This window comes from Pseudophryne corroboree, chromosome 2, assembly GCF_028390025.1.
Source record: "Pseudophryne corroboree isolate aPseCor3 chromosome 2, aPseCor3.hap2, whole genome shotgun sequence".
Taxonomy (NCBI): Eukaryota; Metazoa; Chordata; class Amphibia; order Anura; family Myobatrachidae; genus Pseudophryne; species Pseudophryne corroboree.
The window spans coordinates 489,204,563-489,228,055 of record NC_086445.1 but is presented as its reverse complement, the minus strand read 5'-3'; the positions used below and the strand labels follow the sequence as shown (position 1 = coordinate 489,228,055).

Below are 23,493 nucleotides of genomic sequence, written 5' to 3'. Positions count from 1 at the left end.
ATAACTAAATTTCTCTAACGTCCTAGTGGATGCTGGGGACTCCGTAAGGACCATGGGGAATAGACGGGCTCCGCAGGAGACAGGGCACTTTAAGAAAGAATTAGGACTACTGGTGTGCACTGGCTCCTCCCTCTATGCCCCTCCTCCAGACCCCAGTTAGAATCTGTGCCCGGACGAGCTGGGTGCACTTTAGTGAGCTCTCCTCAGCTTGCTAATAAGAAAGTATTTTGTTAGGATTTTTTATTTTCAGAGAGATCTGCTGGCAACAGACTCTGCTACGTGGGACTGAGGGGAGAGAAGCAGACCTACTCACTGTGGCTAGGTCTTGCTTCTTAGGCTACTGGACACCATTAGCTCCAGAGGGATCGAACACAGGAACGCACCCTTGGTCGTCCGTTCCTGGAGCCGTGCCGCCGTCCCCCTCGCAGAGCCAGAAGCCGGCGGGAGAAGCAAGAAGACTTCAAAAGCGGCGACAGAAGACTCCAGTCTTCATATGAGGTAGCGCACAGCACTGCAGCTGTGCGCCATTGCTCCCACATTAAACCCGCACACTCCGGTCACTGTAGGGTGCAGGGGGGGGGGGGGGGCGCCCTGGGCAGCAATTAAGTACCTCTTGGCATAAAAGAGCATATATACAGTTGGGCACTGTATATATGCATGAGCCCCCGCCATTATTTTACGCAAAATCGCGGGACAGAAGCCCGCCGCTGAGGAGGCGGGGCTTCTTCCTCAGCACTCACCAGCGCCATTTTCTCTCCACAGTTCCGCTGAGAGGAAGCTCCCCAGGCTCTCCCCTGCAGATTCACGGTAGAAAGAGGGTAAAAAGAGAGGAGGGGAACATAAATTTAGCGCAAAATCACTATATACAGCAGCTACTGGGTAAAAACTAAGTTACTGTGTAATTCCTGGGTTATATAGCGCTGGGGTGTGTGCTGGCATACTCTCTCTCTGTCTCTCCAAAAGGCCTTGTGGGGGTTCTGTCCTCAAATAGAGCATGCCCTGTGTGTGTGGTTTGTCGGTACGCTTGTGTCGACATGTTTGACGAGGACGGCTATGTGGAAGCAGAGCAGGTGCAGATGAATGTGGTGTCTCCGCCGACACCTGATTGGATGGATATGTGGAAGGTGTTAAATGATAATGTAAACTCCTTGCATAAAAGGTTGGATAAAGCTGAAGCCTTGGGACAGTCGGGGTCTCAACCCATGCTTGATCCTACAGCGCAGAGGCCGTCAGGGTCTCAGAAGCACTCACTATCCCAAATTGTTGACACAGATATCGACACGGATTCTGACTTCAGTTTCGATGGCGCTGATGCAAAGTTGCAGCCTAAAATGGCTAAAGCCATCCGCTGCATGATTATAGCAATGAAGGATGTATTGCACATCTCAGAGGAAAACCCTGTCCCTGACAAGAGGGTTTATATATTTGGGGGAAAAAGGCAAGAGGTGACTTTTCCCCCTTCACATGAGTTAAATGAGTTATGTGAAAAAGCTTGGGATTCTCCTGATAGGAAAATGCAGATTTCCAAACGGTTACTTGTGGCGTATCCTTTCCCGCCAACGGACAGGTTACGCTGGGATTCCTCCCCTAGGGTAGACAAAGCTTTGACACGCTGATCTAAGAAGGTAGCCCTGCCGTCACAGGATATGGCCACCCTAAAAGGTCCTGCGGATAGAAAGCAGGAAGGTATCCTGAAGTCCGTTTATACACATTTAGGTACCATACTAAGGCCGGCAATTGCGTCGGCCTGGATGTGTAGTGCTGTAGCAGCATGGACAGATACTCTGTCTGAGGAACTTGATACCTTGGACAAGGATACTATATTACTGACCCTGGGGCATATAAAAGACGCTCTCCTATATATGAGGGATGCCCAGAGAGACATTTGCCTACTGGGCTCTAGAATAAATGCAATGTCAATTTCGGCCAGAAGGGTCCTGTGGACTCGGCAATGGACAGGTGATGCCGACTCAAAAAAGCACATGGAGGTTTTACCTTATAAGGGTGAGGAATTGTTTGGGGACGGCCTCTCGGACCTAGTTTCCACAGCTATGGCTGGGAAGTCAAATTTTTTTGCCATATAGTCCTTCACAACCTAAGAAAGCACCGTATTACCAAATGCAGTCCTTTCGATCACAAAGAGGCAAGAAAGTCCGAGGTGCGTCCTTTCTTGCCAGAGGCAGGGGTAGAGGAAAGAAGCTGCACAATACAGCTAGTTCCCAGGAACAGAAGTCCTCCCCAGCTTCCACTAAATCCACCGCATGACGCTGGGGCTCCACAGGTGGAGCCAGGAGCGATGGGGGCGCGTCTCCGAAATTTCAGCCACCAGTGGGTTCGCTCACGGGTGGATCCCTGGGCTATACAGATTGTGTCTCAGGGATACAAGCTGGAATTCAAGGTGATGCCCCCTCATCGTTACCTCAAATCGGCCCTACCAGCTTCCCCCATAGAGAGGGAAGTAGTGTTAGCGGCAATTCACAAATTATATCTCCAGCAGGTGGTGGTAAAGGTTCCCCTCCCTCAACAGGGAAGGGGTTACTATTCCACAATGTTTGTGGTTCCGAAACCAGACGGTTCGGTCAGACCCATATTGAATTTAAAATCCCTGAACATTTACCTGAAAAGGTTCAAGTTCAAGATGGAATTGCTCAGGGCGGTCATTGCAAGCCTGGAAGAGGGGGATTTTATGGTGTCTCTGGACATAAAGGATGCTTACCTGCATGTCCCCATTTATCCACCTCATCAAGAGTACCTCAGATTTGTGGTACAGGACTGTCATTACCAATTCCAGACGTTGCCGTTTGGTCTGTCCACGGCACCGTGAATATTTACCAAGGTAATGGCAGAAATGATGGTGCTTCTGCGAAAGCAAGGAGTCACAATTATCCCATACTTGGACGATCTCCTCATAAAGGCGAGGTCCAGAGAGCAGTTGCTGATCAGCGTAGCACACTCTCGGGAGGTGTTACAACAGCACGGCTGGATTCTGAATATTCCAAAGTCGCAGCTGATTCCTACGACGAGTCTGCCCTTCCTGGGCATGATTCTGGACACAGACCAGAAGAAGGTGTTTCTCCCGGAGGAGAAGGCCCAGGAGCTTGTGGCTCTGGTCAGAGACCTCTTAAAACCAAAACAGGTGTCGGTGCATCAATGCACGCGAGTCCTGGGAAATATGGTGGCGTCATACGAAGCCATTCCCTTCGGCAGGTTCCATGCGAGGACCTTTCAGTGGGATCTGTTGGACAAGTGGTCCGGATCGCATCTTCAGATGCATCGACTGATCACCCTATCCCCAAGGGCCAGGGTGTCTCTTCTGTGGTGGCTGCAGAGTGCTCACCTTCTCGAGGGCCGCAGGTTCGGCATACAGGACTGGGTCCTGGTGACCACGGATGCAAGCCTCCGAGGGTGGGGGGCAGTCACTCAGGGAAGAAACTTCCAGGGGCTGTGGTCAAGTCAGGAGACTTTTCTGCACATCAATATCCTGGAACTAAGGGCCATATACAACGCCCTGAGTAAAGCGGAGCCTCTGCTTCGCAACCAACCGGTGCTGATTCAGTCAGACAACATCACCGCAGTGGCTCATGTAAACCGCCAGGGCGGCACAAGAAGCAGGGTGGCGATGGCAGAAGCCACCAGAATTCTTCGCTGGGCGGAGAATCACGTGCAAGCACTGTCAGCAGTGTTCATTCCGGGAGTGGACAACTGGGAAGCAGACTTCCTCAGCAGGCACGACCTCCACCTGGGAGAGTGGGGACTTCATCAAGAAGTATTCACACAGATTACAAATCGATGGGAACTGCCACAGGTGGACATGATGGCATCCCGCCTCAACAAAAAGCTACAAAGGTATTGCGCCAGGTCAAGAGACCCTCAGGCGATAGCTGTGGACGCACTAGTGACACCGTGGGTGTTCCAGTCGGTTTATGTGTTTCTTCCTCTTCCTCTCATACCCAAGGTGCTGAGAATCGTAAGAAAAAGAGGAGTGAGAACAATGGGGGTAATTCCAAGTTGATCGCAGCAGGATTTTTGATAGCAATTGGGCAAAACCATGTGCACTGCAGGGGAGGAAGATATAACATGTGCAGAGAGAGTTAGATTTGGGTGTGGTGTGTTCAATCTGCAATCTAATTTGCAGTGTAAAAATAAAGCAGCCAGTATTTACCCTGCACAGAAATAAAATAACCCACCCAAATTTAACTCTTTCTGGACATGTTATATCTGCCTCCCCTGCAGTGCACATGGTTTTGTCCAATTGCTATCAAAAATCCTGCTGCGATCAACTTGGAATTACCCCCAATACTCATTGTTCCGGATTGGCCAAGAAGGACTTGGTATCCGGAACTGCAAGAAATGCTCACAGAGGACCCATGGCCTCTGCCTCTCAGACAGGATCTGTTGCAACAGGGGCCCTGTCTGTTCCAAGACTTACCGCGGCTGCGTTTGACGGCATGGCGGTTGAACGCCGGATCCTAGCGGAGAAAGGCATTCCGGATGAGGTTATTCCTACGCTGATAAAGGCTAGGAAGGACGTGACAGCAAAACATTATCACCGTATATGGCGAAAATATGTTGCTTGGTGTGAGGCCAGGAAGGCCCCTACAGAGGAATTCCAGCTGGGCCGTTTCCTTCACTTCGTACAGTCGGGAGTGACTATGGGCTTAAAATTAGGGTCCATTAAGGTCCAGATTTCGGCCCTATCCATTTTCTTTCAAAAGGAACTGGCTTCTCTTCCTGAAGTTCAGACGTTTGTAAAGGGAGTGTTGCATATTCAGCCCCCTTTTGTGCCACCAGTGGCACCTTGGGATCTTAACGTGGTGTTGAGTTTCCTGAAATCTTCACTGGTTTGAGCCACTTAAGACCGTGGAGTTAAAATATCTCACGTGGAAAGTGGTCATGCTGTTGGCCTTAACTTCGGCTAGGCGTGTGTCAGAATTGGCGGCTTTGTCATGTAAAAGCCTTTATCTAGTTTTCCATATGGACAGGGCAGAATTACGGACTCGTCTGCAATTTCTGCCGAAGGTGGTGTCATCTTTTCATTTGAACCAACCTATTGTGGTGCCTGCGGCTACTCGTGACTTGGAGGATTCCAAGTTACTAGATGTAGTCAGGGCTTTGAAGATTTACGTTGCCAGAACGGCTGGAGTCAGGAAAACTGACGCGCTGTTTATCCTGTATGCATCCAACAAGCTGGGTGCTCCTGCTTCAAAGCAAACTATTGCCCGCTGGATCTGTAACACGATTCAGCAGGCTCATTCTGCGGCTGGATTGCCGCATCCAAAATCAGTAAAAGCCCATTCCACAAGGAAGGTGGGCTCTTCTTGGGCGGCTGCCCGAGGGGTCTCGGCATTACAGCTTTGCCGAGCAGCTACTTGGTGGGGTTCAAACACGTTTGCAAAATTCTACAAGTTTGATACCCTGGCTGAGGAGGACCTTGTGTTTGCTCATTCGGTGCTGCAGAGTTATCCGCACTCTCCCGCCCGTTTGGGAGCTTTGGTATAATCCCCATGGTCCTTACGGAGTCCCCAGCATCCACTAGGACGTTAGAGAAAATAAGATTTTACTTACCGGTAAATCTATTTCTCGTAGTCCGTAGTGGATGCTGGGCGCCCGTCCCAAGTGCGGACTTCTTCTGCAATACTTGTATATAGTTATTGCTTAAATAAGGGTTATGTTATGGTTGCATCAGGTTTGTCTGATGCTCTGTTGTTGTTCATACTGTTAACTGGGTAAGTTTATCACAAGTTATACGGTGTGATTGGTGTGGCTGGTATGAGTCTTACCCTGGATTCCAAAATCCTTTCCTTGTACTGTCAGCTCTTCCGGGCACATTTTCCTTAACTGAGGTCTGGAGGAGGGGCATAGAGGGAGGAGCCAGTGCACACCAGTAGTCCTAATTATTTCTTAAAGTGCCCTGTGTCCTGCGGAGCCCGTCTATTCCCCATGGACCTTACGGAGTCCCCAGCATCCACTACGGACTACGAGAAATAGATTTACCGGTGAGTAAAATCTTATTAAATATCTTATTCTAAATATATATACAATATAACTATACAATATAAAAATCCTATAGCATATTAATGTCTGTTATGTGGACCATATGAGTAGCCCCTCGTCTTTGTGCGAAACGAAGTACAGCATGGATGGCAATAAGGGACCTCTTGTTTTATCACAGTCTGTATCCATGCCTACAGGGCAAGTAGTTTTAGACTACTGTAGACTAGAACAATTGTAGTTTGTTTTCCGTTGTTACAGGGCAAGTAGCCTGGGACTAGAGCAATGTCTTTTTTGGGCAGAACTCTGTTCCACACAATGTACTGCCAGGTATCTCTATGATGCCTGTTTTTTGCATGTATTTTCCAGCTACCGTTGCATGACATTTCAAAGTCTCTTACAAACCTCTATGGGTAAATTGCACCCATAATCCATTGTGAGTATTGAATTTCTCTCTTCGAGATCGAATAAAGATTGCGATGTTCAGTCTTGGCGGTAGTATTCTTTATTCTATTTGTGAAATGCAGAATGCAATATAATTGAGTGTTATTAGTTGTGTAAGACAGCACAAGCATACAAAAGTTTATTTTCTCTTGCATCCGTAAGGGATATTGGAGACAGAATTGGTACGATTGGGTATAGATGGGTCCAAAGGAGCAAGTGCACTTTACATTTCTTCAACTGGGTGTGCTGGCTCCTCCCCTCTATGCCTCCTCCTAGAGGTCAGTTTAGAAAAAAGTGCCCTCGGGAGAGGATGCACACTCTGCAAGCCCAATCACCGGCCTCTTGAGGTGCAGGACCACTGTCCTGAGGGGCTGGCTGTTAAGCCTGGCCATGGCGCCTTGGTTGCCACAGCATACCACACACCCCTAACGCTGCCTGAAGGTGATCATCGGTGGTGAGTACACACCGGGGACCCTGCTAGGGGGGTCCCCTGGTTTACGGAGCGGCAGAAGTGCGGGTGAGGCGTACGGGTCCCTCCTTGTAACAAGCATTTATGTGAGGCTACATACACTCAGGAGACATGGCCAGTATAAAGATTACACAGTAGCTCCGGTGCCATAGCGGGGGGCGGAGCTACATCAGAGTGGGCTTTGAGGCTTTTTGGCGCCTTCCTCTGCATAAGCAGCAGCCTCGCACAGCTCCTCCATAACGGTCACACGCTGGATCACTGGTACCGGGTGTAGAGGGGGAGAGCCGCTATTGTCAGGCTCCGGAGCCTTCCAGCTGGTGCTCCCACGGGTTACCGTCCCGCTGGTTGGCGCGGCGGCAGGGAGCTGCTGGCGGCGGGTCCTCCTGGACGGATGTGCGGTTGCCAGGGGCCGAGGGTCTGGAGAGCCAGGCGCTGCGGCGGGGATCGCTGCGGTAAGATCCTCTAGGGGTGACACAGTATAGTGTGTCAGAGACAGAAGCTGGCTAAATCTGTGTGCTAACAGCTAAATATGTCTCCTGTGCTGGGGGCAGCCATGTTGGAGACCAGAGTATTACCAATGAAGTTTCCAATCTGTGTCCAGCCAATCCTGCGTGTTCTCCCCTTAAAAAGGGGGGCTGGCTCAGAGGGAGAGTGCCAGTGCTTCAAGTTACCTCCTTGTGAAAGGTTCTCCAGCTCTGTGCTCCCAGGTTACTTCTGGTTCCCTGGTTGCTCTCATCTATCGGTTACCTAAACTCTGCTGCAGTCCTGCTGTCTAGGTCCTTTGCCACTCGTGGATGCGCTCACGGGGTCCAAGTTCGTAGAGGAACTCCATGTGCTAACGGCGGTTCCCGTAGACTTCTTCATTTCTTCAAATTACAAGTTCTGCTGCCTCATCTTTCAATCACAAACCACAGTCTTCATTTCTTCAAAGTCCAAGTTCTTCAGCCTCGTTTTTGAATCATAAAACAGTCTTCAGTTCTTCTTTAGCGGAGTTCTTCAGCTTCACTCTTCAAGTCATTTAACCATAGACTCTAATTCTTCCAGTTTCTTCTATTTCTCCAATATTCGTGTACAGCCTGATTATTCATTAAAACTACAGTTATCTTCCTACAAAGTCCTCCTTTTCTTTACGCCCTCCGGCCAACGTTAACACTTAGTTAGGCTTCCACCCCATGAGGAGGAATTACATTCAGCCACTTCGTTGACTCTCCTCACAGGTAGCTGTCCCTTCAGCCAAAACTCGGTTGTCGGAACCCCAACTTACGCCGAGCGTGACAGCTATATTGTGCACAAATATCATCCCTCTGAGGGATTTTTCATAAGACAGTCTCACTGTTTATATGTATATGTGAAACGCTGACAGCCTCACTGGGGCTGTGCAGCGTTGGGTGCGCTGGTGTCCTCTCTCCTGTCTCCTCTCACATACAATAGGGCAGGCTGGTATTGTATTTCAGGCTGTGTTGTATGTGTATTATACCTGATTTTCTTCACAAAGATAAAACGGAAGTTATGCAGTGTGTGTAATGCTAGATTTTCCCCTAGCTCATCTGGCTCAATATCATGTGAGCAGTGTAGTCAGTCATCATAAAATGCTGATAACCATGTGGGGGAGTCCAGAGCCGCCCTGGCTGGGGGCTATCAAAACTATGATGTTTGATCTTTCATCTCAACTCGCTGCAAATGCCAATAAAGCTCAGGAACTGCAACAAGTAGTGGCAAATCTAGCTGCTAAACATCTCCCCCCCCCCCCTCCCCTCCCCTCCCCTCCCCATCCACTACAGGTGCACAAAAACGTGCTTTACCTGCACTTATATCAGATACTGATAATGATATACAGTGTGATGTGGACCCCATAAGCAGGGACTCCACTCCTACAAAGGGTATTGAACCCCCTCATATTGACTATTCGGGATGTGTTAAAGCTCCCCCTGGAGGATGCTAATAATCCGCAGTCATTTTTCAACCCACAAGACAAACTGACAGTCACATTTCCTGACTCCAAGGAGTTGGATGATTTATTTAAAATATCCTAGAAAAATCCAGATAAAAAATATCAGGTGTCCAAACGGTTTTTGCATACATTCTCCTTTGCCCCTGAAGGCAGGAAATTCTGGGAAGAATCTTCAGCGGTAAACGTCTCAGTCTCTCGCATTTCTAAAAAGGTAGTACTTCCTGCTCCGAGCTCCTTTACGGTAAAGGACCCGGCAGATAGGAAAATTAAGACCACTCTGAAATCTGTATACACTGCTGCAGGTGTTTGCTCAAAGGCCGGTCATTGCAGGTTGCTGGATGACACATGCCATTTATTCCTGGGCTACTCAAATTCAGGAAGGTCTTTCGGGTGATATGACCTTAGTTACTGCTGTAACTTTCCTAAAACACATTCAGGACACGGCTAGGGTCCTCTGTGACTACCTTAAAAAGATTGGCAATAATAATGCTAGGACCACGGCTATGGCTGTATCTGCGCGCAGTGACATATGGTTGCGCCCGTGGGTTGCTGACACTGACTCCAAACGTAATGTGAAATCTCTTCCCTTCACAGGTGACTGGCTCTTTGGAGGTGAATTGGACGCATGGATCTCCAAAGCTACTGCTGGGAAATCCACGTTTTTCCCTTCGGGAGCCTGCTAGACCCGGGCCGGTCTACTCAGTCCTTTTGGTCCTCCAGATTTCGATCTAGGGCCAGGGGTGCCTCAAACGCAGCTAGAGGCACCAGAGGTAAGCCTAGGAAACCAGCCGTTACGGCTCCCAGGAACAGAGCACCAGTTCAGCTTCCACAAAGATTTCAGCATGACTGTGCCCACCCACCCCAAGGGGATCTCGTGGTGGGAGCTCGGTTACATCACTACAGCCACACCTGGGACGGTTCCTGCAAAGATACTTGGGTAAGGGACCTTGTCTCTCAGGGTTACAAGCTGGAGTTCGACGGTGCTCCTCCCCAACGATTTTTCAAATCTGGCTTACCAGCTTTGGAAAATTTGCATGGCATGCTACTATTGGCTATAAACAAGTTAGTCCAGTCCCAGGTCTTTGTACCAGTACCCCTGCAACAACAAGGACAAGGTTACTACTCCAGTCTGTTCGTGGTACCAAAACCAGACTGGTCTGTGAGACTCATTCTGAATCTGAAGTCTTTGAATCCTTACAATTTCATACCTGGACGACGACCTGATAAAAGGGAGTTCCAGGGAGCTTCTATTGCTCCACATATATCGCACTATCCAACTTCTGACTCGCCACGGATGGATCCTCAATCTGCAGAAAGTGTTCCTCCCAGAGGACAAAGTGAAAACACTTAAAGAAATGGTTCGCATGGTTCTCCGACCTGCTCGATTATCCATTCATCTTTGCATAATATTGTTGGGAAAGATGGTGGCCTCGTACGAGGCAATACACTTTGGAAGGTTTCATACCAGACCTTTCCAATTGAACATCCTGAACAAGTGGTCCGGTTCCCATCTTCAGATGTACCTGATGATTCGGCTGTCACCCCAGGCCATGATTTCACTCCTGTGGCGGCTATAGTCTTCCCATCTGCTGGAAGGTTGACCCTTTGGAATTCAGGATTGGATCCTCCTCACGAGTTTGAGAGGATGGGGAGTTGTCACCCAGGGGGTGCAGTTCCAGGGCAGGTGGTCTGCCCAGGAGGCCCTACTTCCGATCAACATTCTGTAACTTCAGTCCATATACAATGCCCTGATTCAGGTCTCCCCTATGCTCCGGGATCGGGCAAGCCAGGTTCAGTTGGACAACGCCATGGCTGTGGCGTACATCAATCGATAAGGAGGGACAAAAAGCAGAGCCTGCATGCGAGAAGTGTCAAAAATACTCTTCTGGGCAGAAAGACATGCAAGAGCACTGTCTGCAATCTTCATTTCGGGAGTGGACAACTGGGAAGCAGACTTCCTGAGTCGCCACGATCTCCATCCAGAGGAGTGGGGACTTCACCCTCAGGTGTTTCAACAGGTGAGGCTGCCCACAGATCGACATGATGGCCTCTCGCCTCAACAAGAAGCTTCGCTGCTATTGCTCCCGAACCAAGCACCCTCACCTTGGCCTTGCCAGCTGATCTACCTATTTCCTCTGATTTCGTTGATCCCAAGGGTGGTCAAGCGGATCAGACATAAAGGAGTGCAAGCAATCTTGATTACCCCAGATTGGCCCCGAAGAGTGTGGTACACGGCTCTTCTGGACATGTCCGTAGATGACCCTAGGCCTCTACCGCTAAGAAGAGATCTTCAGCAAGGACCGCTCGTCTACCCGGACTTACGGCGGCTTCGTTTGACAGCATGGAAATTGAGCGGAAAGGGCTTTCCAAAAGGGTCATTGCCACTGTGATGCAAGCCATAAAACCTGTGACGTCAAAACACTATCCTCATATCTGGAGGAGATATGTCTCTTCGTGCGAGGAACACACATCCGTCTGCAGAATTCCACTTGGGAAGATTCCTTCATTTCCTGCAGACTGGAGTGGATAAAGGCTTACGCCTTGGATCCCTTTAAGGTACAGATTTCAGCTCTCTCTGTCTTCTTCCAGAAGAAGTTGGCTATCCTGACAGCTGTTAAGACCTTCTTGCAAGGGGTGCTTCACATACAACCTCCGTTTGTGCTGCCTACAGCACCTTGGGATTTGAATGTGGTGTTAGGCTTTCTACAGTCCTCCTGGTTTGAACATCTGACTGTAGAAGACAAGTACTTCACGTGGAAGACTGTTACTGGCCCTGGCTTAGACGTGTCTCAGAAATGGGAGATTTATCGTGTAAAAGTCCCTACTTGGCCTTTTAAGAGAACAGAGCGGATCTCTGGACTAGACAGCAGCTCCTGCTATGGTGGCCAATCCCAGGATCGGCGGGATCCCGAGATTTAGGCCCAAAAATGGCCAGGCTTCAATCCCGGGATTGGAAGCCCCAATCCCGGGGATTGAGGGATCAGCGTTGAGCGTCCACAGGATGCTCAAACGCTGCACTGTCAGCTGCTGCTAGGAGCCGCCAGCAGCGTTCACAGGATGTTCCCCTCCCGCCCCCGGTACATGGTGAGTTATATGGGTGGGTCGAGGGGGCGACCTCCTAGCTAAAAGCCAATCCCGGGATTGGCTTCCCTAGTTCCTGCCGAAGGTGGTCTCTGCGTTTCACTTGAATCAACCTATTGTGATTCCGTCCAGTTCTGGCACTTCTGCTCCTCCGGAGGCATTGGGTGCAGTGCGAGCCTTGAAAATCTATGTCAAGAGGATCACTCTGTTCAGAAAGACGGATTCCTTGGTCGTGCTCTATGATGCGCAGAAAAAGGGTTACCCTGCTTCAAAGCAGTCTGTTACTCATTGGAGTCGGCTTACTATCCAACAAGCCTAGGTGTCGGCAGCCTTACCTGTTCCACAGTCGCTGAAGACCCATTCTACGAGATCAGAGGGGTCTTCCTGGGCGGCTGCCCGTGGAGTCTCGGCCCTGCAAGTATGCCGAGCTGCTACCTGGTCGAGGAAGAACACCTTTGTGAAGTACTACAAGTTTGATACCCTGGCCAAAGAGGATACCCAGTTTGGGCAGGCGGTGCTGCAGATGTCTCCGCACGTTCTGGAAGCTTTGGGATATTCGGCGCCCGCCTCTGTGTGGTGACTTTCTGCAGGTTTTCTGTTATGTGTTACCTGTTCAGCTGTTGCTGTTCCTGTTGCCAGCCGTTGCTGGCCCGGTTATGTTATGGTGTGCTGGTGTGTAAATCTCACCACACTTGTTATGTTCCTTCTCTCAAGTATGTCATTCTCCTTAGGGCACTGTTTTACCTATAACGGACTTGTAGGAGGCGGCATAGAGGGGAGGAGCAAGCACACCCAGTTGAAGAAATTTAAAGTGCACTGGCTCATTTGGACCCGTCTGTACCCTGTCGTACTAATCTGTCCCCAGTATCCCTTATGGACTACGAGAAAATGATTTACCGGTAGTTATTTAAAATCCTATTTCTCTATCGTCCTAGTGGATGCTGGGGTTCCTGAAAGGACCATGGGGAATAGCGGCTCCGCAGGAGACAGGGCACAAAAAGTAAAGCTTTTCCAGATCAGGTGGTGTGCACTGGCTCCTCCCCCTATGACCCTCCTCCAGACTCCAGTTAGATTTTTGTGCCCGGCCGAGAAGGGTGCAATCTAGGTGGCTCTCCTAAAGAGCTGCTTAGAAAAAGTTTAGCTTAGGTTTTTTATTTTACAGTGAGTCCTGCTGGCAACAGGATCACTGCAACGAGGGACTGAGGGGAGAAGAAGTGAACTCACCTGCGTGCAGGATGGATTGGCTTCTTGACTACTGGACATCAGCTCCAGAGGGACGATCACAGGTACAGCCTGGATGGTCACCGGAGCCGCGCCGCCGGCCCCCTTGCAGATGCTGAAGTCAGAAGAGGTCCAGAATCGGCGGCTGAAGACTCCTGCAGTCTTCTAAAGGTAGCGCACAGCACTGCAGCTGTGCGCCATTTTCCTCTCAGCACACTTCACACGCAGTCACTGAGGGTGCAGGGCGCTGGGGGGGGGGCGCCCTGGGAGGCAAATGTAACCTATATAAAGGCTAAAAATACCTCACATATAGCCCCCAGAGGCTATATGGAGATATTTAACCCCTGCCTGGATTCACTAAATAGCGGGAGACGAGCCCGCCGGAAAAGGGGCGGGGCCTATCTCCTCAGCACACGGCGCCATTTCCTCTCACAGCTCCGCTGGTCAGGACGGCTCCCAGGTCTCTCCCCTGCACTGCACTACAGAAACAGGGTAAAACAGAGAGGGGGGGCAAAATTTATGGCGATATTTTGATATATATAAAGCAGCTATAAGGGAGCACTTATTATAAGGCTATCCCTGTTATATATAGCGCTTTTGGTGTGTGCTGGCAAACTCTCCCTCTGTCTCCCCAAAGGGCTAGTGGGTCCTGTCTTCGTTAGGAGCATTCCCTGTGTGTCTGCTGTGTGTCGGTACGTGTGTGTCGACATGTATGAGGACGATATTGGTGTGGAGGCGGAGCAATTGCCAAATATGAGGATGTCACCCCCTAGGGAGTCGACACCAGAATGGATGCCTTTATTTATGGAACTACGGGATAGTGTCAACACGCTAAAGCAGTCGTTTGACGACATGAGACGGCCGGACAATCAATTAGTGCCTGTCCGGGCGACTCAAACACCGTCAGGGGCTGTGAAACGCCCTTTGCCTCAGTCGGTCGACACAGACCCAGACACAGGCACTGACTCCAGTGGTGACGGTGACGAATCAACCGTATTTTCCAGTAGGGCCACACGTTATATGATTTTGGCAATGAAGGAGGCGTTACATTTAGCTGATACTACAGGTACCACTAAACAGGGTATTATGTGGGGTGTGAAAAAACTACCTATAGTTTTTCCTGAATCAGAAGAATTAAATGACGTGTGTAATGAAGCGTGGGTTGCCCCTGATAAAAAGCTGATAATTTCAAAGAAATTATTGGCATTATACCCTTTCCCGCCAGAGGTTAGGGAGCGCTGGGAAACACCTCCTAGGGTGGACAAGGCGCTAACACGCTTATCTAAACAAGTGGCGTTACCCTCTCCTGAGACGGCCGCACTTAAAGATCCATCAGATAGGAGGATGGAAAATATCCAAAAAAGTATATACACACATGCAGGTGTTATACTACGACCAGCTATAGCGACTGCCTGGATGTGCAGTGCTGGGGTAGTTTGGTCAGAGTCCCTGATTGAAAATATTGATACCCTGGACAGGGACAATATTTTACTGTCGTTAGAACAAATAAAGGATGCATTTCTTTATATGCGTGATGCACAGAGGGATATCTGCACACTGGCATCACGGGTAAGTGCTATGTCCATTTCGGCCAGAAGAGCTTTATGGACGCGACAGTGGACAGGCGATGCGGATTCAAAACGACATATGGAAGTTTTGCCGTATAAAGGGGAGGAGTTATTTGGAGTCTGTCTATCAGAATTGGTGGCCACGGCTACAGCCGGGAAATCCACCTTTCTACCTCAAGTCACTCCCCAACTGAAAAAGGCACCGACTTTTCAACCGCAGCCCTTTCGTTCCTTTAAAAATAAGAGAGCAAAGGGCTATTCATATCTGCCACGAGGCAGAGGTCGAGGGAAGAGACAGCAACAGGCAGCTCCTTCCCAGGAACAGAAGCCTTCCCCGGCTTCTACAAATGCCTCAGCATGACGCTGGGGCTTCTCAAGCGGACTCGGGGACGGTGGGTGGTCGTCTCAAAAATTACAGCGCGCAGTGGGCTCACTCGCAGGTAGATCCCTGGATCCTGCAGATAATATCTCAGGGGTACAGGTTGGAATTAGAGACAGATCCACCTCGCCGTTTCCTGAAGTCTGCTTTACCAACGTCCCCCTCCAAAAGGGAGACGGTTTTGGAAGCCATTCACAAGCTGTACTCTCAGCAGGTGATAGTCAAGGTACCTCTTCTACAACAAGGGAAGGGGTATTATTCCACTCTTTTTGTGGTACCGAAGCCGGATGGCTCGGTAAGGCCTATTCTAAATCTGAAGTCCTTGAACCTGTACATAAAGAAGTTCAAGTTCAAGATGGAGTCACTCAGAGCAGTGATAGCGAACCTGGAAGAGGGGGACTTTATGGTATCCTTGGACATCAAGGATGCGTATCTCCACGTTCCAATTTACCCCTCACACCAGGGGTACCTCAGGTTCGTTGTACAAAACTGTCACTATCAGTTTCAGACGCTGCCGTTCGGATTGTCCACGGCACCTCGGGTCTTTACAAAGGTAATGGCCGAGATGATGATTCTTCTTCGAAGAAAAGGCATATTAATTATCCCATACTTGGACGATCTCCTAATAAGGGCAAGGTCCAGAGAACAGCTAGAGATGGGATTAGCACTGTCGCAAGAAGTGCTAAAACAGCACGGGTGGATTCTGAATATTCCAAAATCCCAGTTAATGCCGACAACTCGTCTGCTGTTCCTAGGGATGATTCTGGACACGGTTCAGAAAAAGGTTTTTCTCCCGGAGGAAAAAGCCAAGGAGTTATCCGAGCTTGTCAGGAACCTCCTAAAACCAGGAAAGGTGTCTGTACATCAATGCACAAGAGTCCTGGGAAAAATGGTGGCTTCTTACGAAGCAATTCCATTCAGCAGATTCCACGCAAGAATTTTCCAAAGGGATCTGTTGGACAAATGGTCAGGGTCGCATCTTCAGATGCACCTGCGGATAACCCTGTCTCCAAGGACAAGGGTGTCTCTTCTGTGGTGGTTGCAGAGTGCTCATCTATTGGAGGGCCGCAGATTCGGCATACAGGATTGGATCCTGGTGACCACGGACGCCAGCCTGAGAGGCTGGGGAGCAGTCACACAAGGAAGAAACTTCCAGGGAGTATGGACGAGCCTGGAAACGTCTCTTCACATAAACATTCTGGAACTAAGAGCAATATACAATGCTCTAAGCCAGGCAGAACCTCTGCTTCAGGGAAAACCGGTGTTGATCCAGTCGGACAACATCACGGCAGTCGCCCATGTGAACAGACAGGGCGGCACAAGAAGCAGGAGTGCAATGGCAGAAGCTGCAAGGATTCTTCGCTGGGCAGAGAATCATGTGATAGCACTGTCAGCAGTGTTCATCCCGGGAGTGGACAACTGGGAAGCAGACTTCCTCAGCAGACACGATCTTCACCCGGGAGAGTGGGGACTTCATCCAGAAGTCTTCCACTTGCTGGTAACCCGTTGGGAAAGACCAATGGTGGACATGATGGCGTCTCGCCTCAACAAAAAACTGGACAGGTATTGCGCCAGGTCAAGAGATCCGCAGGCAATAGCTGTGGACGCGCTGGTAATGCCTTGGGTGTACCAGTCGGTGTATGTGTTTCCTCCTCTGCCTCTCATACCAAAAGTATTGAGAATTATACGGCAAAGAGGCGTAAGGACGATACTAGTGGTTCCGGATTGGCCAAGAAGGACTTGGTACCCGGAACTTCAAGAGATGATCACGGAAGATCCGTGGCCTCTACCTCTAAGGAGGGACTTGCTTCAGCAGGGTCCCTGTCTGTTTCAAGACTTACCGCGGCTGCGTTTGACGGCATGGCGGTTGAACGCCGGATCCTAAAGGAAAAAGGCATGCCGGAAGAAGTCATTCCTACTTTGATTAAAGCAAGGAAGGAAGTAACCGTGCAACATTATCACCGAATTTGGCGAAAATATGTTGCGTGGTGCGAAGATCGGAGTGCTCCGACGGAGGAATTTCAACTGGGTCGATTCCTACATTTCCTGCAATCAGGATTGTCTATGGGTCTCAAATTGGGATCTATTAAGGTTCAAATTTCGGCCCTGTCGATTTTCTTTCAAAAAGAATTGGCTTCAGTCCCTGAAGTCCAGACCTTTGTTAAGGGAGTGCTACATATACAGCCTCCTGTGGTGCCTCCAGTGGCACCGTGGGATCTCAATGTGGTTTTGGACTTTCTAAAATCTCATTGGTTTGAACCACTAAAGAAGGTGGATTTGAAATATCTCACATGGAAAGTGACCATGCTTCTAGCCCTGGCTTCGGCCAGGAGAGTGTCAGAACTGGCAGCTTTATCTTACAAAAGCCCATATCTGATTTTCCATTCGGACAGGGCAGAACTGCGGACTCGTCCGCATTTTCTCCCTAAGGTGGTGTCAGCATTTCATCTGAACCAGCCTATTGTAGTGCCTGCGGCTACAAGTGACTTGGAGGACTCCAAGTTACTGGACGTTGTCAGAGCATTAAAAATATATATTGCAAGGACAGCTGGAGTCAGAAAATCTGACTCGTTGTTTATATTGTATGCACCCAACAAGATGGGTGCTCCTGCGTCTAAGCAGACGATTGCTCGTTGGATCTGTAGCACAATCCAACTTGCACATTCTGTGGCAGGCCTGCCACAGCCTAAATCTGTAAAGGCCCACTCCACAAGGAAGGTGGGCTCATCTTGGGCGGCTGCCCGAGGGGTCTCGGCATTACAACTTTGCCGAGCAGCTACGTGGTCAGGGGAGAACACGTTTGTAAAATTTTACAAATTTGATACTCTGGCTAAGGAGGACCTGGAGTTCTCTCATTCGGTGCTGCAGAGTCATCCGCACTCTCCCGCCCGTTTGGGAGCTTTGGTATAATCCCCATGGTCCTTTCAGGAACCCCAGCATCCACTAGGACGATAGAGAAAATAAGATTTTACTTACCGATAAATCTATTTCTCGGAGTCCGTAGTGGATGCTGGGCGCCCATCCCAAGTGCGGATTATCTGCAATAATTGTACATAGTTATTGTTAACTAATTCGGGTTATTGTTGAAGGAAGCCATCTTTCAGAGGCTCCGCTGTTATCATACTGTTAACTGGGTTTAGATCACAAGTTGTACGGTGTGATTGGTGTGGCTGGTATGAGTCTTACCCGGGATTCAAAATCCTCCCTTATTGTGTACGCTCGTCCGGGCACAGTACCTAACTGGAGTCTGGAGGAGGGTCATAGGGGGAGGAGCCAGTGCACACCACCTGATCTGGAAAAGCTTTACTTTTTGTGCCCTGTCTCCTGCGGAGCCGCTATTCCCCATGGTCCTTTCAGGAACCCCAGCATCCACTACGGACTCCGAGAAATAGATTTATCGGTAAGTAAAATCTTATTTTTATTTTTATAAAACAAGACACTTGCTGAAAAGCATTCCACACTACGTACTGGTAGTGGACATGGAAACTGCAACTGTAAAGTCACTTAGTACGTAGTGCACATGATCACCATGTAAGCTCCGTATGAGTCATGGTATTGCATTTACCAATGCCTGTGCTGCACCTAGAGCTGAGTGATGGTTGTGGAATTGTGTTCTCAGACATCATCCCAGAAGATCTCATAAATGCTCAATTGGGTACAGTCACATCTGGTTGGCACACTTTTCTCCCTAAATCCTCATGTTCTATTTGGTTATAAATCCTTTTAACAATGTGGTGGTTGTTGTTGGGTTTTTTTTTGGTTTTTTTTTTTGGGGGGGGGGGGTTCTTCCCCTTATGAAAAGATACCGTTTGTTTATTTAGTACACAGATACAGGTTGAGTATCCCATATCCAAATATTCCGAAATACGGAATATTCCGAAATACGTACTTTTTTGAGAGAGTGAGATAGTGAAACCTTTGTTTTTTGATGGCTTAATGTACACAAACTTTGTTTAATACACAAAGTTATTAAAAATATTGTATTAAATGACCTTCAGGCTGTGTGTATAAGGTGTATATGAAACATAAATGATTTGTGTGAATGTACACACACTTTGTTTAATGCACAAAGTTATAAAAAATATTGGCTAAAATGACCTTCAGGCTGTGTGTATAAGCTGTATATGTAACATAAATGCATTCTGTGCTTAGACTTAGGTCCCATCATCATGATACCTCATTATGGTATGCAATTATTCCAAAATACGGAAAAATCCGATATCCAAAATACCTCTGGTCCCAAGCATTTTGGATAAGGGATACTCAACCTGTATTGGGAAGTTTTATTTTTGGCCTCTGATTTAGAGCTGCTCCCTCCTGTCAGCTCTAAGCCTGTCTGAACATTAAAAATTTGTACTACCTTCAGCACAAAATGATTTTGCCTATGTCCACAATTACACCTCCTAGCTGGGTTTACTCCTTACTCTGATGATGCGCCTTAGGGGGTTATGCAATTTGCTCCGGTAATCTCAGAGCTGTTGATTTCGTCCCACTGTATATTCAATTACGGACCATTTTCGTCTGTTTTTAAGGCATTTTCGCCAATGCCTTTTCACCCGTCTTATTTATTTATTTTTTGAGAAAAGTCATTTGGCGAGAAGTGCCTCAATCTGCGAAAACAGGCCGCACTTTCACCAGCGGAGGTGAGAAAACGTGGATTCGCCTATCTACATGTTTTTCGCTCCTGCTGATTTTTTCTGCCTAGGCGAAAAAATGGTCCTGCTATTGAATAGGGCGAATCCCTAAAAATAGCAAAGTCTAGTTTTTTAACCTAGGCGAAAAAAACAGACCCTAATTGCATACCCCCAGTGTCTACCTCCTCACTCATGATCGTTCTGCTAATCCTTTTTCTGCTTATGCAACATAGCATCTGACTACCTTTCCCCATTACTTTCATGCACTGTTTATCTTTAAGTACCTGCAGTTAGTAATGCCTAGATCTTATTACTCCTCAATAGTTGCCATTGACAGTATAGGGTTTGATTCAGGTTGGAAACTGCGCATGTGCAGGACTCATTCAGCACATGTTCAGAAAGGGTCCAGCGATTGCATCACAGAGATGCGAACACCTCTTCCCTATTGACAGGCAGAGGCGTTTGGAGGAAGGGGCGGGGATGGCCAGTGTTTGTGGAAACGGCTGGCATGCTGTTCCCGGGTTCCGGGAGGCACTAAGCCAAGGACTGCATCGCAAGACGCGGTTTCCTTTGCTTTGCAAGCCGCCCTGCGACAGCAAGCCTGTGTAAACTCAGGCTTACTCAGCCTGCCGTCGCAAATGAACATCGCAACAGATGCTCACGATGTTCATTCAAAATGCGATCACTTCGCAAATGCAGGAAGTAGGTTGTATGCACCTCCACCTGCATTTGCATTGCTATGGATTGCATTTGGAATGCTGCAAACAGCTTTGCAATTGCAATCCATGCTGAATTAGGCCCATAGTCAGCTTTTGGGTTCTTTAAAACCCAAGTGAATGAATTGAAGTTTTGGGAATTGGACTGCAGTAATCACAACATGTACTATTACTCTAGTATCCCCAGATCAGCATATTCTGGTGTGTCTTATGTCTACTCTATTGCACATCATTGTGTTTTCTGCAGAAAAGCACTATTTACCTTCAACACCCCATCACATCTAAGGATATTAAATAGGCAGGTAAAAATAGTAGTTTTCCTTAGGGTAACCCTAATTGTGTTGGTATATTGGCCCTCATTCCGAGTTGTTTGCTCGCTAGCTGCTTTTAGCAGCATTGCACACGCTAAGCCGCCACCCTCTGGGAGTGTATCTTAGCTTAGCAGAATTGCGAACAAAAGATTAGCACAATTGCGAATAGAAATTTCTTAGTAGTTTCTGAGTAGCTCCAGACTTACTCAGCCATTGCGATCAGTTCAGTCAGTTTCGTTCCTGGTTTGACGTCACAAACACACCCAGCGTTCGCCCAGACACTCCCGCGTTTTTCCCAGAAACACCAGCGTTTTTTCGCACACGCCCAGAAAACCGCCAGTTTCCGCCCAGAAACACCCACTTCCTGTCAATCACAGTACGATCACCAGAACAATGAAAATTCCTCGTTATGCCGTGAGTAAAATACCTAACTTTTGTGTAAAATAACTAAGCGCATGCCCTCTGCGAACCTTGCGCATTAAGCGACTAATCGCAATATAGCGAAAATCGTCAACGAGCGAACAACTCTGAATGACCACCATTATTTGTTTAATTATGTGAGGCGCATTGTGGAAACCTGTATATTTAATATGCTTGGCGTTCCTCATTTCTTTGGGTATTTACTACCTGGATTTTTAAAAAGGACATTTGGAGACGTTGCCTCTAGCAACCAATCAGCTTATAGCTATAATATTTCAAATACTGTATATTCTATAAAATGATAGCTAGAAAATGATTGGTTGCCTCAGCAACTACTACACCTATCGTCTGTAGAACGTTTGATACATTTCCCCAATGTTATATTAAGGGGCAAGCTAATGTTATCAATGGACTTAAGTGGTAGTGGTCAATTCGATTAATTGCGTCTAAGTTGAGCCCACATATAAGCGTGGCTACATGCAGCACTTCTGATATTGGCGGACTTGTGGGTTTTTGTTCGCAGTCCCATAGGGCTGTGTACAAAAATGTTAAAGTCCAGAGCAAGATTGGGCCACGAGGGTAATGAGTTCAGATGGTGTTTCTACGCCGTTGCAATTGTAACTCGTTCCTGATTGAATAGTGTGAGCAGCTGAACAGCCAGAGCAATATATAATGTGTATCTATCTAGGTAATAAAGCTAAAGAAATCAGATACCAGAAAAAGGATCCAGGTAGAAGGGATATAATAATTATTTAGGGGAATTTGAACATCCTCCCTCTATTTATACCATTTGCACTTAGAATATGTTAAGTTCATTGCCACATTGTAGAGGATGCATGTGATGGCATTTGATGGTGTTGACTTTGTCATAAATGCAGCCTGTTTGTGTCTGTAGAAAAGATAATTGGTTTCTACGGAGATTGCAGTATCCGTACACAGTGACCATTTTCTTAATGTAGGAAGGGCTAAAAACACTGCAGGATGTATGCAAGGTCCTCCCTGTTTTGAAATACTGTTAGACCACCACTGCAGAGATTGATGATCTGGTGCTGCCATCACATGAAACCTCCTAGTAAGCAATCACCCATAGTGGGTGAGCACAAGGCAGTGATTGTGACACTGGTGCCCTTTTCCATTGTCCAGTGTTTTCTAAATGATGGAAGAAAGTTGAAACTAGAAAAATCTGTAAATACATTTTAAGTTACGTTTATTAGGTACTCTTAGTTTACAGCTATACATTGCTTTTTAAGGTAGTGTGTAAAATAATGATTTCTCTTTTTTTATTTTTAGTGTTTTTAAGCCACAAGAATCGCCAAGGATTGCTGAGGAGGACAGAACTCTGTAGAACTGAATACTGTAAATGGATTATCTACACAAGCTTCATTATGCAGTTACTACCCTTTATAAAAGGTCATGTGACGGAACTCTCACCATTGGCCCTACATTTTCTATAGAGGACAACTCTTCACTTCTGTGACTTTGTATTTGTTTATCAAAGAAACAATGGCTTAGGTTTCAAGGAGAAAATGCTCAACAAACACCAGCTTGCAAATGCAAGACCTAGTTTAGCAATCTATCTAGCATTCCGAAGTACAGATTTCTGGGAAGGGTGCTTTTTGGTTTTTCTCCTAAAATAGTATGGTGCTACAATTTTTATTATAAAGAATTATAGTAACTATGCAAAATGTTTTTATATTAAAGACATTAATGTATAAAATTGAAGGTTTCCTTCACTTTTGCAGTGGAAAAAAAGCATAAATTGTTTGGTATATAATTATAAGAAAAAATAAAGAACAACCCTTTGTGTTAGCATGTTCTCATTTTCACATAGGTAATTTACAAAGGACACCTGATGCGCACTAGAAAAGCCCTTGGTTTTGCACTGTTGTGCCTTAACTGCTGCCCTTTGTACTGTATGTCAAGAGGGCGTGCTTCCTTTCTACTCTGTATGCCTCAATCTATGGAAAAATGAACTTACTGTAAGTAGTGCCAGCTGAATATAATAAGTATCATGGGAAATCTAGGCAGTGGTACAAAAATCAAGTTGTACAGGTCCAAAAGTGCTTTTGTGCTACAGTACAGCCACTTTGCAATTCGTAAAAACCTTAAAATAGTGTGTGTGGGGGGGGGGGGGGGGGTTAATACTTCTAAATGTAGTGTTCTCTAAAGTTACATAGAAAACACTTCTCAGGTTATCTTTCACACAATTTGAAGACCTGTAGTTTGTCCTTTTTGAGTGCTGGATAAAAAAAACCTGGCATATATTCGATCTATCAATCTATCTACTTATTATGTGTTGACATATTAC

The 23,493-nt window shown here is 47.5% G+C and overlaps 1 protein-coding gene across 2 annotated transcripts in view; it reads left to right on the top strand.

The window, feature by feature from the left end:
- Positions 1-22,994, top strand: part of SKA2 (spindle and kinetochore associated complex subunit 2) — a 39,253-nt gene extending 16,259 nt beyond the window's left edge. For both annotated transcript variants that reach the window (XM_063953912.1, XM_063953911.1), the window contains exon 5: positions 22,476-22,994. The gene's annotated coding sequence lies outside the window, so the exon portion shown is untranslated. The remainder of the gene's footprint in view (positions 1-22,475) is intronic.
- The last annotated feature ends 499 nt before the right edge of the window (positions 22,995-23,493 follow it).